The sequence below is a fragment of the Mugil cephalus genome, chromosome 14 (assembly GCF_022458985.1).
Source record: "Mugil cephalus isolate CIBA_MC_2020 chromosome 14, CIBA_Mcephalus_1.1, whole genome shotgun sequence".
In the NCBI taxonomy this organism is placed as follows: domain Eukaryota; kingdom Metazoa; phylum Chordata; class Actinopteri; order Mugiliformes; family Mugilidae; genus Mugil; species Mugil cephalus.
In genome coordinates, this window is record NC_061783.1 from 7,342,921 (window position 1) to 7,356,817 (window position 13,897).

Here is a 13,897-nt window from a genome sequence, read left to right on the forward strand (position 1 = left end):
CCAATAGTTGTCACCTTCTCACCAAGCCTTTTGCTGATGGTTTTGTAACCTATACCAGCCTTGTGCAGGTCTACAATCTTGTCCCTGACATCTTTTGACAGCTCTTTGGTCTTGCCCATGGTGCTGTAGAAGTTGGAATGTAAGAAACTGATTCTTAGAGCAGGTGTGCTTTATATACATGACGAGTTAAGATCAGGAGTATTGGTAATTAGTTGACTGAGCACAGCTGTGTGCCACATGCGAACCAGCCAATCTGTAGGAGCCTGAATTCTAAGTGAATTGTTGGGGATCAAATACTTATTTCCCTTAATAAAATACAATTTATAACTTTTAGATTGTGTGTTTTTTATGCATTTTCGATTGATATTCTGTCTATACCCATAACCAGTAAACAACCATAAAAACCAGAGTCTGATCATTTCTATGGAAGTGGGCAAACTTACAAATTCAGCAGGGGATCAAATACTTATTTCCCCCACTGTATATCTATGATACAATTTAGGCCTAGATTGGTTAAATCAAAAATGCAGACAATGTGCAAAACTATTTAAAAGCTTCGAGGTATTTATAAACTGATATCAAAACGGAATGATATATAATAAAATATATACTGATATAGTAATAAAATAAAATAATAACAATATTATATATAATAATAATAATAGAATCAAATGTATGATATAATAATCAAAATAAAACAAGACAGTTGCCGGAAGAGTATGTGTGAAATAACACAATATAATAATAACAATAATAATAGATTTTATTTATAATGCACTTTACATTTGAAGGACAAAACAACTCCATCTGACCAACGCTGGGTTCTGAGTATGTAGTTACAATTCAGATGCATAACTTACGTTAGCAGTTAATGTTATATGTTATATATTTGATCGCATTACTGATGTCTTACTAACAAAAACATATTTTGTTGTCTTACCTTTACACAAGCTAGTAATAAGATACGGTCGTTTAATTTAATTTAGCCGCATTGACATGTCTGACAAGCCTGAATGCATCACCTGTGTGTATATATCTAAGCTTCTGCCTCCTTTCATACAGTCAGTGGACACGACTCCCCAAGATGGCGGCCACGTTGATGCATCGTTCCAATGGAGAGAGGCGTACATGCTCCTTCGTGGTTGGATCTACCACGATGAAGTTGGAAACAGTCAAAGAGCATGTAAATCAAACGCCACGTAAGTGCTGTAAGGATGTCCACAACAGCAGCGGTGTCCCTTACAACAGAACTCACTATGACCAAACTGACCGCCACAAGGATTAACAATCTCCTTCGCACTGTTCATGCCTTGGTGAAATGGTCCAAGAGGCTGCCAGACATCGTCTGGATGTGTCAGTAAGTGCTTTTTTCCTCACCTGGTTCATTCCTACATGTGTCTATACTGATCGTTAGTGTGTGTGTGTGTGTGTGTGTGTGTGTGTGTGTGTGTGTTTGTATGTGCATATACGTGCAGTATTCCCGCTTTCGCACTGAAAATGGCACGTTAACGCGGGATTTTCTGACCAGGGTCGGCCCACCTTGGTGGGCATTCAGACTGCCAGCAGTCGCAGTCCTCTTGACCTCCCGCTGTGAGAGCTGTCACCAGGATGACATAGGGCTAATTCACATTGAAAAAAATCACTGCCCTTCAGAGATCGGTCTCTGGGATTATGGGAGTGGACCTGTATTGAGAACTGAATGTGCAGCTCTTGCAACCCTGGAGCTTTTTGTTTTAATTATTAGTACTCAAATAAACCTTACACGCATAAGCCCATGTATACTTGGGAACATACATACAAACATACATACCTGGAGCTTCCACAGGCAGGCACATCGACATCATCAGGTAATTTGGTGGTTCACATTTCACACTGCAGGTGAACTGAGCTGCGCCACTAAATTCCCGTGTAAATCACATGGCTGAAAAGTAACATTTCCCCAGTGAAGAAAAGAAAAGAGCGCTTTTAAAAATCTCCTTGAATCATTATTTGAGTCACATTATCGAATAATTTAGTTGTAAGCTGTGTTCTAAGCACTTTTTATTACTATAGACTGGAGCTTTAGGCCTAGGCAGAACCTTATCAGAGCTGAATATTTGATAATGACCTGCAGTGTTAAACATTTCATGATTCTTGTGTACAAGGGTCATTTACATTTAAAAATGAAAAAGTTTGTAAATCAAGGCCTGGTCAGAACACGTGTGGCAGGCAAAGTGGAAACAACATTCATCGGCATAACCACAGTAGAGAAGGCTGATACAGGGAACATCACCACTGCAATCAAGGGGATTGTGGAGTCAGTGTGTCACACCTGGGAGGACAAGGCGGTCGCCATCAGTGTTCGTAGGAGCCAGAATAGTGTCTCATGCCTTAAGGAAAAGACACCCTATGTTGTTGGGGTCCACTGCATGACACACAGACTTGAGCTCAGTTTTAAAGATGCAATCGAGAGCATCAGTCTGAGTCTGCTCTCAGGGCTGTTTTACAGTTTCTGTCATGTGAGTCCTCTCAACTGTGCAAACCTAGTCAAGAGCTACAAATATTCAAATAATCTCATGCCAACAAGATCTGCAGGCACTGGACTGACTAGTCCATCTCTTGAAGGTTATCAGGCCTTTGTTAAACATCTAGACCCCTCATTTGAAAAAATCTTATAAAATCAATCTGTTAGCTTATCTGTTTAAGGCTAATCTGTCAGCTGTTGCCATTCAAATGCAGTTTTAGCATTCCTATGCGACCTTGTCTGTCATCTGTATAGCCTATCACAGTCACTCCAGAGATCCATCATTACCATTGCAGAGGCATACAGTTGCCTGCACTCCAGCACAGGCAGGTATTGATTTGAAACAAATCTCAAATAAATGCTTTTCAAATGAGAAAAGGCATTATTAAGGGTACTAATGTATGATCTATTTAATTAGAAAGGGTCCAATGATGACTGAACTCAAAGCAACATGTTCAAGGGAGTTATTGCTGAGAAAGCTAAAGATCTAGTCATCTCTTCTTAGGATAGGCTGATTGTCAGGCTTGTTGACAGTATTGGAGACCGGTTCATGGATGTAAGCACAGGAGTAGGCTACTGCAGGCTACAAAGTTGGCCTCCTATAAACGCTGACCACAGTCAGTAGAGCTGTAGATCTGGTTGGAGATCTTCTTAGACATTTTTACAGTTGGATATTGTAGGGAAATGCTGCCCAACCCCAGAGCTGGCTAGGTTGACCCAGGGAAACTTTCGGGACAGTGACTGTGCTACCATTGGTTGACAGGCTCTGAGGAGAACTCTAAATTGTTTAAGCTCTGTTGAGTAAAATGAATGACATCTTTTTTTGTATATTTTCGCCATTTTCTTGGGTCGACATTGATGCTCCTTTGCTGGATTTGACGTACAGTATGTGGCGCTGGTGGCTGCAGTGAGTGAGAGGAGATTTTTTGAACTGTTCTAAATGAGTTTCTTGCTTTTGTCATGGCATTCATCTCGCTACAGGAGATACCCGTCTGTGATGCAACCGTCCGTATGACGTTGATGGTTTCTATCGCAGTCGTGTCATAGTAATCGTATTAAGAGGTGTTTGAATAAGGCTGGTGGGAACTGAAGGCCTAAGCGGAAAATGCACGGCCGCCACAGACTCTGAGAGAGCACATGTACGTCGACACTGCAGATTTTACACTGGAACAGTAATTGTACAACCATGTCTCTTAACCAACTCATTCATCCTTTCTTCAGTTTGTCAGATTTCAAATGTGATTTGAACTATATTGTGTGTTTTTGTGTGTGTGATTTCAACTCTTTTACTCAATTTAGAAGTGCAATAAGCAGTAAGTATAGGTATGAGTGTAGAATTAATAGTATAAAAATCCTGATTACAACCTTTATAAGAAACAGAAACAAAAACAAAAACGATGATTGTGTCCCCACTGTTATAGTGGTCCTTGATTTTATTTATTTTTTTTATACATACCAACCAACTAATTATTGCCTAATCGATTTCACTTTTTTTCAAAAAATTTTTCAGATTTAAATATTTTAGATATTTAAATCTGAAAAAAAAAAATTATATAATAAAAAAGTTGATGACCATTTCTGTTTTAAATCTGTAAGAAACAATGTGGTTTAAATAAAAAATATATAAAAATAAAATGAAAGTAAAACCAATGTAAATTCTTATTTTATAAACAAATTCATCAGTGACTAATTATTTAACACTTAAAATATTCAATTATATCAAGAAACTACAAAAATAGTAACCCTTTCTGATTTAATTACTGTGCAGTTTAAATATAAACATGTTTATGTGAAATTGAACGAATCGCTGCATGGTGATCGTCATGGTAACAGTTGTACATCGATTGTTCACTTGGACTTCGACGAAAGTTTTCAACGTTGTTGCTGAACACAATCTGAGAAGCCTGAGAGAAATCTGAAATTCGAAAGAAACTGCATCTGAAGCGTGGATATCTGTACGAGAGATTCACCAAAGTCTGAGAAATGACAGCGAGACGCGAGGAACTTCTCCTCACCTACGGCATTGTCCGTGTTCTGGATGAACGCTATGGTAAAAACACAGGAACGACCTGACATAATAATACATTTCTCTACCTATTTTTTTTATTCATTTAACAAAATATCTAACATTATATATTTATATATTGGGGGTTGTTTGTTCACCAAGGCCTTTTAGTCAACATTAAAATTAAAGGGATATAAGGATATAAGGATGGCACCTGGTTCGTTTTTGAATGATGCTAAAATTCTGAATGATTCAAGCTCCATGAATACGACCTCAGTGTGGCCAGTCTGGGTCTGTTATTGTTTGAACATGGTGGAGTCAAAGCCTGTGTTCCATGTGTGATCATTATCTGGTATTTCAGCTCCTGATGGAGAAACATGAGAAAGTTTAAGTTTATCCACGTACTCTGTGGATTGGTTTGTTTCTATTATTGTTTCCATGTATTCTGTTGTATTTCTATTATTTTGACAGCTCCATTTTAGTCATTGCTGATACTACTGTATATTTTTACACAGCATTATATTATGCATCATATTATTATATAACTTAGATATCTTTCATATCTTAGTGCCATAGACTACAACCTCCATAGAATGAGTTCAATTACAATGTTTCTTAAACTGTTTCAACACAAACTGAACATTTTAACAATCACAGACTGTGCTGAGTTGTGTCATTTTTATGAATTTTTAAGTCTGGAAGGAAGTAAATGAATGTAAAGGAGGAGAGATACAAAGAGAAACAGTGTTGCTAATATTTTGTCATGATAATAGTGTCATGGTAGTATAGTATAATAATAATATCTGACGTCTGGTACAACATAGGAATAGCTAATTCATACAGTATAAGTGCTGTGACAACGATAGATGAAATTTGTGTGGTATGCACACACAAAACTAAGAAAGAAAGAAAAGATTATATCCTTCCAGATTAAATTATGGGAACAGGGTTTCAGGGAGGGGGGTGCAGCAGGTTAGATCAGAGGGAAATAATGCAGGACTGTTATATGAGAATGCATTTGTGTTTACCAGTGTACCTAACGAAGTGGCAAATGAGTTTAAAGTCAACTGGCAATGTGCCCACGAGTCAGACATATAGACATATATACAGACAGACAGACAGACAGACATATATCGGATATTAATCAGTCTCTGCTTAGAACTAATGCACTGAATCTATTCTTTTTACATTGAGCTCGTCTACAACGTGCTCAGTTAAAAAATAAGTGTGAACTCTTACAGAGCAAAGAATACTTCACATGACTATTTCCCATGTTTCAGTCACATTAATGATGTTTAATAATAATAATGACTCTGATCATGTCAAAATTAACGTGACTCGTGTCTTTGTCTCCTTGTAGTTGATCTGGTGGAGCCAGGAACCGTTCCGCAATTGCTCCTCTCCAACATGAGAAACCGTCCTCTGACCCATGACGACGTTAACTCCATGAGCGAGTCCATCCTGAGCCTCTACCACAACCTGCTCACGGGATCCAGAGAGTTCCCCATGATCAAGGCCGACAACATTGTCAGCTTGATGTATGTGTTTTGTCCTTTTGACGAGGAGATGGAGCCAGACAACTGGGAGAACGCCACACCATCTCCCTTCACCCGCACACCACCTGGCATGCTGGCTCCGGCTGCAGGCGCTCCCATTCGACGGATCTTCACTCCAGTTATCCCCGAGAAAGCGGATATGGAAGTGCTGAAGGGGGACCGTAGAAACTGTGTCCACACTTTGGAGTCCGGCGATGGGAGCACTTTTACGAGAGTCATCTCCCCTGTTTATCGATCACGAGACAAGCAGCTCACAAACCGGTGGAGAGTCACCAACTATGATGCATCTGGCCAGCTCACCATGTCTGTCCTCTGCCACTTCATGAGACACACAGTCCAGCTGGCAAAGTCAAAGAGAAAGCAACAAGAGGAAGACAGCGTCAGCATCACCAGCAGCCCTTCTCCACCAAGAAAGAGAGTTAGAGTTTGAGCTACAAGGACAAGATGAGCTGCAAACATGTGAAGAAACAAGGTAAGCAGTCCATTCCTGTAAATACAAGTTCATGTGACGCAAGCCAGAAGTTATTCCCCCAAATTATGGAAAAAATCTGGAGGTTTTAACTCTTACTATTATTTTTGTGTCTTGTGTAGAGAGAGAAAGACACCATCCACTGCAGCCACTCTCTCTAAAACTGGTAAATATTCCTTTATTTTATGTCATTATAAAAATTCCTCTGAATATTGAATAACATTTATCGTGTTGTTCTGATGCAGTTTTCCATATTTTATTTTATTTTTATTCTTTATTGCAGTTTCTTCATTCCTCAAGAGAGAAAAGAAGAAATGAGCTGAGACGCGACGAGAAGAAACGTCCCCACAACTTCTCCGGTTGGTAAAACTACTTGATGGTGTGATGATAATTTTCTCTGATATTCAATCACTTTTCTGATATTCTGAAATCGATTTGACATTTGTCTTTTGAGCAGAAGAGAAGAGACGAGAAGAGAAGAGAAGAGAAGAGAAGAGAAGAGAAGAGAAGAGAAGAGAAGAGAAGAGGGACTCAAGGATAAGAGACTACCTGCATTCTGAAGTATATATTCATTTATTCATTTTATCAAAATGTCCGTTATGATCAGTCATTATTTTAAAATTATTTCTCTCCATAAAGGAAAAAAGAAAAAGACATCACAGCAGGAATTATGAAAGGAAACACCCTGGTCTATTAAAATGGTAAATTTAAAATCATGGTGATACTCTACCAGACTAGATTATTTACTCATCGTTTCAATGAATTAATTGTTTTTTTGCCCATTTTTGCCCAGGGAGGACGAGGAGCAGCTTGCACAGTTTCGGCCGAAGGCCTGTATAGGTCCGGTAATACGAGGCTAGTGCACTACTCCTCTACTACGCTGACGGCTAGGCTAACAGCTAGGCTAACGGCTGACTGACGCTGGGCAGCGACACTTAAAGACCTCTGGATACCAACTTCACAACTGAGGGAGGAAGAAGGAGCCAAGGACATGTGACCACCTGCACTTTGAAGTAAACATATATTGTCTTTCAGAATTGAATAATGTTTATTTATTTTAACATGATTCTAATGGCTTCAATAAGTGTTTCCTTCATTATTATTTTTATCCCATTTTTTCCTTTAGAAATAACAGAGGCCATGATGTGAGAAAGAAACTAAACAGAATAGGAATAAGAGGGAGCCACTGAGGATGTGTTGTGGATGAACGCTATGGTAAATCATGGTGATTGATTTTCCACCAGAAATACATTTTTTACATGTGGTTTCCTTTATAGTAATTTCATTGTTTTGTTGGTCATTTTTCTGTTTCAAACAGGAGAGAAATTAAGATAAAAGAAGTTTCTTCCACTTCAGTGATTTTCCACTTCTGGTATCAACCTTACAATTGATAGAGAAAGAGACAAAGCAAGACAAGAGAGTTAGAACCAATGATGTGAGGAGAGAAGAAAAACGAAGAAGAAGACAAAGAAGAAGAAGAAGCCAAGTCCCTGTGACAGTTTGCACTCTGAGGTAAACATATACTGTATTTCAGAAATGTATCATATTTTCGTTTTATTTTAACATGATTCTAATGGGTTGATTAAATGTTTCCCTAATTTTTTTTATTTTTTTTTACGCCATTTTATCTTTTAGAAATAAGAGAGGCCTTGAAACGAGAGAGCCAGTGAGGATGTGTTCTGAATGAACACTATGGTAAAACATGGTGATTGATTCTATACCAGAAATACATTTTTCACACGTGATTTGAGTGAATTCATTTGATTGTTTCTTTGGCAGTTTTTCTTTTTCAAAGAGGAGAGACAACAACAGGAGAGATTTCTTCCTCTTCAGCAGTCTTTGCCACCACCCGGATTTGAACCAGTGTTGTTGCCACAACAGACAGTACGAACCTCTGCACCTCTATACACTCACGGCTGATCTGGTGTCCCTGTATGACCCCTTGATATCAACCTTACAATGGGCGCAGAAGTGCGATACCAAGACAAGGCAATGACGTGAGGAGGAAAAAAGAAAAATAGAAGAAAGGAGGAAGAAAGACAAAAAGAAGAAGAGTAGGGTGTTATGAAAGTATAGGCCCTGTTCCAAATCCTCCAAAAACAGCCTGTACATTTATTTTGTGTAAAATTTCTGAGAATAATCAGTAGTTTTTCTGTTGCTTAAGGAATTTGAAATGTATCCTCTTATTTGCCTTTAATCTTTTAGAAAGAGGAGAAATTGTAGTAATAGTAGAAGTAGAAGTAAAAACAAAGAAGAAGTAGAAGAAGCCACATAGGCTAAACATGGTCACCTGCACTGTGAAGTAAACATATACTGTATTTCAGAATTTAGTATAATTTGTATTTATTTTAACCAATGATTCCAATGGGTTCACGGCCATTTTTTCTTTTAAAAATAGGCCAAGACATGACGTGAGAAAGAAACAAGACAGAAAAAGAACAAGAAGGAGCCAGTGAGGATGTGTTCTGAATGAACGTTATGGTAAAACATGGTGATTCCCTGTGAGAAATACATTTTTTACACATGGTTTCAATGAATTAATTCCATTATTTCTTTGACTGTTTTTCATTGTCAAGGCAGAGGATTCAAAGAGAAGAAGAAATTATGCAAAAAGTAAGACAAATGAAGACTCTTCCCAGGATTCAAACCGGGGTTGCAACGGCCACAACACAGAGCACTGACCTCTATATGATGACAGCTGCTGCCTGTTAAATCAAGAAGCAACAATTATGTAAGGATGAAGCAAGAGAAACATGACAAAAAGAAGGAGAAACAGAACCAAAGGACAAAAAGGAGGTCACAGGGGAACATATGGAAGGTAAGGGCTCATTAATAATGGTAAATATCCTATAAATTATCCCATACATTTACTAAAAGAAATCTTGACAATAATTCCTAAAGTTAATTTTATCATTTTTATTTTCTCTTCGAAGCAATAATATGATGAGAGAAGAAGAAGAAGAAGAGCCAAGAAGTTGTGATGATGATTTGCATGAAATAATTAACTGGAGCCCAAAGGCTTTGTCAGAAGTCACAAACAATATTGAAAACCTCTGGAAACAAGCTGACAAACAATAGAAAAGAGGCACTAATTACAATTTTATCTGGATTTGCAATTATTATTTTTTGAAATATTTACACACTCCAATACATCATCTATTTCAAACAGCCCTCATTTTTACAGCTCCTGATAAAATTATGTGGTCCATAAAGTCTTTAAACGTACTTAAACCTGTCAACCAGGTCAAGTTATTGTTTTATGCTTTATTACGTTATCCTTGTTTACTTCCTCTATGGACGGTGTGAAAAGATTCAAACATTTTTAACAGCTTTTGTATATATTGTGTAGTGTTTTTTGTCTCTTTACCAAGTCATGCTGCTCACATGAATCTAAAATGACAAAGAATGAGATTTATCAAAGGAATATTGGTTAGGAGGTCTAATCAGAAGAGGTTATCCTGGCTTTAATTAAGGTGCCACAAAGATTTGAACTGAGATCACTGGACTCAATTAAGTATGTACACTCTTTTTTTCTCTCATTGGTTATAATATAAAGATCTGCTTTTTCTACTCATTAGAATAATGTGTACAGTGTATATACCCAGGGCTCTGAAGTCTCACGCACGCATTTTTTTTAAAAAAAAGTTCAGCTCTCACGCCACACATGACATTTCTCACGCCGAAAAATGATAAAACTCGCCGCACATACACTTTAAACGAGAATAGTAATCGATGAACGGATGAGACGGAGGCAGGCTGCTCCGCTTCGATCAGCGACCAATCGAAAAATACTAGCGACGAATCGGCCAATAAGAAAATAGCATTTGTCGTTGCTAGGTGAAATAGGAGCGATGAAACCACGCCTTCCACAAATTCCCGAAAATGTGCACCCGTCGAAGAAGAAGTGGAAGTCAGGGATCTGGTAATCACTTCGTCACTTAATTTATTATTATTATTATTACTTTTTATGGTAGTTGCTAGTTGCTAAAACGTCTTACTCTAGCTTACTCCAAGCTAAATTCAAAACTTGGGAGCCCTGATACCTGCATGGTACTTGTGCTGTCTTCGTCAGTATGTCAAAACATTTTCAGTACGGACTTAAAATGGTCCTCAGAGTTTCAGCAGCTGGGAGCACATCTGATATGAGTTATGAGTTACCGGCAGGCTTCTGTCAGCTGGATCACAGCACGTACCACGTACCCAGTGTGTTCCATCCAAAATCGAATTTAATTCAGCAAATTCAAGTTTTTTTTTCTTTTTCTTTTTTGCCACGCATAAAAGTTCCCATTAGATGACATTCGCTATATTAAAGTCTGTAGACTTGAAAAGTGTCAGCGCCTACACTGAGAATCAATGCCAGTCTACAACTTCATATATATATAGCTATAACAAAAGTCTCCCAGGGTGCAGGATGTAGTCTATCATGAATATTCTTGCCAGTTTTTTCCATCCTGCTCTGTCTCCATGTCGTCAGTACATTGACTGTACTGGCAGACTCAGACTGGATAATGTTGTGGTTCCTGTCTGTTGTTACATACAAATCATCCTTAACCCCAGCTCGGCATGGGGACAGTTGATAATAACTGTGTCTTTCTGGCTACCTACCAGTTTCCAAATAATATAACCGACTTGTAATTTTAACTGGGCCGCATTGACAGGCAATTGGCCTGATGTTGTTATAGATTCCTGAGTATTTTAACACTTTCTGGTGCAATCTAAAGTTGTATATTCAAATTGGTTTTGTGTGGTTGCAGAGATGCTGCGTAGAAATGCCCGTGAAGCAGAAAATACATATGCTGGACATAGAGATTTTTTGAGTGGCATCTTTGCCTCTGCTGTTTTATTATTATTATTATTTTTTTTTTCAGTACTTTGGTAGTTTTGTCAGCAGAGGTCACTGAAACATTTAGATAAACCACTGCTGCTCACTTCCCCGGTGGATCTGAAATGTACAAGCGTGAACTCAAATGATCACAGCCCCAAATGTCACGTAACGAACTTCAGGAGGGTTGGAACCCATTTAAAGACCCTGGCAGATAATTGTACACCCATCAGACATAACATTATGACCACCTTCCTAATATTGTGTAGGTCTCCCTTGTGCCTCCAAATCAGTTGTGACTCATCAGAGAATGGACATGGGACTTCTGAGAGAGGGGCCTTAGGTCCTATGACCAGTGTCGTCTACATCGAGGGGAGGGGCCTCTGTGGATCAGGTACAGTGCAACCCAGGAGTGTCATTGTTAATGTGCGGAGTGTCTGGTCTGGTCTAGGTGGGTGGTACATGTTTGAGTAACATCCACATGAATGACAGGCCCAAATGTTTTCCAGCAGAACACTGAATTGTCACAAGATGATGAGTGTTATTTTCTTCTGTATGTGTCACTTACTCTGTGATTTCACTTCTGCACAGCCATACGTCATCGTAGACTGCTCTGTGTATATCATGGTCAGACACAAGAACTCACCTGCTCTCTCACGACTCTGGAGGGGAATAGCCACGACCTTCCCAGATGTGGTAGACCAAGGACCCAGGTGTATACATAGCTGAGCATTTGTGTGGCTTTGTTGCAAACCTGACAATCATTTTCAGACTCTTTTTAAGTTAATTCACATAAACTGGTGCTACTGCAGCCTGTGACACAGTGCATGTGTTCTAGGCGCTAGGCATCATCTCATAAATCACCGCGGTTCGTCCCTCCTAAGTGTAAAAAATACACTTAATCTGCACTGAAGAAATGTGCTCAGGTAATGCCGCATCGCATTTGATCAGGCAGAAACAGATGAAAAATGCCCTCTCACTTCCTGCTTCTTTTTTTTTTTTTTTTACCCCATCTCCCTTCTTCCGTCCTCCCTCCCTGCAACCCTCCTCTCTTCCTCATGTCCCCTTGCCTCACACACACACACACACACGCGCTCGGCGGCTCTTCCTTTCTCCGAAGTTCCCTTCCCTCCTTCCTCGCCGCTCCCTCCGGCCTCCCCTCCCCCCGTGGGAAACCCAGCGCAGTGTGACTGTGGTTGTCCTTCCTGGAAGCTGTGGTGGTGACTCTGGCTCCTCCGCTGAGAGGCTAGAATAGTGCCAGCCAGCCAGTGTGCGTCTATGTTTGTGTGTCGCCTGTGTGTGTGTGTGTGTGTCTGTGTGTGTGTGTGTGTTTGCATGCACCCTCCACAAACATTCCACCACCGTACCGTCCGTCCGACCGCCGGCCGGCCTCGCACGAGAGCCACGCCGTCACCGCGGTTCAGTCCTGACGCCAGCCCTGAATACTCGCATTACACACACACACACTCGCACACACGCCATGTGTGCGCACCACATAAACAAAACGCGCGGAAGAAGCGCGCGCGCGCTCGCACGCACACACACACGAGGAGAGGGAGCGCATGAGACTGGCTTGAGAGCACACTCGCACACTCGCTCAAATAAACAATATGCACTTTGCGGAACACACACATTTTTGGACCGCAGACCACAGACATTGCATCCTGAAGTAGATCAAAGCGTTCCCCAGCAGTAAACACACACAAGACTCTTCTCTGCTCTCTCATCCCCCAGGAGCACTCTTGGTGAAGCACGGCACAATTATTCTGATCTTCTTGAGAAACAACTCGTCGCAACTGCCGTTCATCAGCGCTCAGGGGTTTGCCTGGGCCGCCCCGTACGTGCTGGCCGGCTCTCGGTGATTCACACTGTTTTCCCCCCCTGTCCTTTTAAACCCTCGCAGTCCCTCTCATCTCCATTTAACCCTGTCTCCTGCCTCCCTCCCCAGCCTGTTATTGAGCGTCTACGCCGAATCAGTCACTCGACCACAGACCTTCAGATCTCTGTCTTTGTTTTCCCCTTTCCCAGTCTCCCTCCATCCCTCCCTTCTCGCCCGCTTCTTTTCTGTCTGTCCATTGTTGAGGAGACAGTGGCGCAGACAAGCAGGGAGAGAAGATATCCGCTGGTGTACCACAAGATTGGAGAGAAAGAATGGCAGAGAGACAGCAGAGGAGAGGAAGATACACTGACTGATATGAGGGTAAAGTTAATTACAGGGCGCTGCCAATTAGAGGGCAAAGTGATGGGTCTGTTTGCCTCGCCGCGGCATCCCAAAAACATCACCATCTCCCACCATGTTTATCCTCCGCGGCCACAAGACCACAGCTCCCATCAGCCATCGCTGGAGACAGCTCAGACACCGAGGGGGTTACGGCTGGGGAACACGCAGGCGGTGTTTGCAGACACGGCTAATGGGGAATAAACGGGGAATTCTTTTGCAACCATTCCTTTCGCATTTGCATCGATGGCAGATGACATCGCCGCAGTTGCGCGCTCGCATTTACTCGCGCCGGTCGAGGGATAAAAACAGAGATAAACACGG

General features: G+C 40.6%; 2 long non-coding RNA genes across 2 annotated transcripts; both read left to right on the plus strand.

The window, feature by feature from the left end:
- The first annotated feature begins 1,217 nt into the window (after positions 1 to 1,217).
- On the plus strand, positions 1,218 to 6,698 carry LOC125020256. Its single transcript, XR_007114185.1, has 3 exons — positions 1,218 to 1,357; positions 5,869 to 6,536; positions 6,656 to 6,698. It is a non-coding gene; the product is annotated as an uncharacterized LOC125020256 (long non-coding RNA).
- A 478-nt stretch (positions 6,699 to 7,176) lies between these two features.
- On the plus strand, positions 7,177 to 10,005 carry LOC125020255. Its single transcript, XR_007114184.1, has 8 exons — positions 7,177 to 7,234; positions 7,327 to 7,546; positions 7,660 to 7,748; positions 7,852 to 8,045; positions 8,169 to 8,417; positions 8,932 to 9,014; positions 9,110 to 9,351; positions 9,467 to 10,005. It is a non-coding gene; the product is annotated as an uncharacterized LOC125020255 (long non-coding RNA).
- Positions 10,006 to 13,897: the final 3,892 nt, after the last annotated feature.